Consider the following 877-nt stretch of genomic DNA (forward strand, 5'->3'; position numbering starts at 1 on the left):
CGGGTGCAGCAAACCACCATGGCACATGTACACCTATGTAACAAACCTGCATGTTCTGCACAAGTATTCCAGAACTTAAAGTATAATTAAAAAAAAAAAATTAAAGCCTTTGCTATCACTTTTTGGAATTCAGTTCACCAGCAAACAGGAAACTTACAGAAAGTCGCCATTTTGGATTCTTAGCATTCTTTGTGAAGATATTGCAAGAAATGTTATGAAACGGACAGTGTGTGCTAAGTTCTATTTGTACATTCATACTCTATGTATAAAATAAAGATTCATACATGTAATAAAACATTGACATAAGAAGAAAAAGTCAAATGAATAAAGCAGTTGGATTTCTGCCATTTAAATTCTGCAAATTTAAAGATACCACAACATATATTCTATATTTTGGAGAATTATGGTTTAGACCCAAACTGCATCCCTATGAATTCACATAATATTTATTTTAGTAGATAAATCACAGATGGACAGAGAGAGCTTATTGAGTCATACACTGTCAAAATGAGACACTTTATTGGAAATACAAGCACGGATGCTGGTTTGTAATTCATCATGACTAATTATGGAAAAGAGAAAGTGATATTGATTTTGATCCATTTGCTGGTACAGGTGGCCTCCTGATAGCATCTGCTCATTTTAATGCACATGTGTATGAGACAGGCATCAACTATAACAGTTCATGGCTCAGGAAAGGCAGGTAAGAAAACCCAGAAATGGAGAGGACCATATGAAAACATCAAGGCAAATCTTTGTCAGTATGGTTTAGAGAAGGTAATACTTTCTCTAATACATTTCAACAAATATGGTTGACCATACTAAATTTCCTGGTTTCAGATACATCTAAACTTTCCTGGAGAATGGCACATATTTT

General features: G+C 34.1%; 1 pseudogene; it reads left to right on the plus strand.

Annotated features, from left to right (window-relative positions):
- Nucleotides 1–238: 238 nt before the first annotated feature.
- LOC108525643 (tRNA (guanine(10)-N2)-methyltransferase homolog pseudogene) lies at nucleotides 239–866 on the plus strand (annotated as a pseudogene).
- Nucleotides 867–877: the final 11 nt, after the last annotated feature.

The sequence above is a fragment of the Rhinopithecus bieti genome, unplaced genomic scaffold (assembly GCF_001698545.2).
Source record: "Rhinopithecus bieti isolate Rb0 unplaced genomic scaffold, ASM169854v2 scaffold_81481, whole genome shotgun sequence".
NCBI classification, from domain to species: domain Eukaryota; kingdom Metazoa; phylum Chordata; class Mammalia; order Primates; family Cercopithecidae; genus Rhinopithecus; species Rhinopithecus bieti.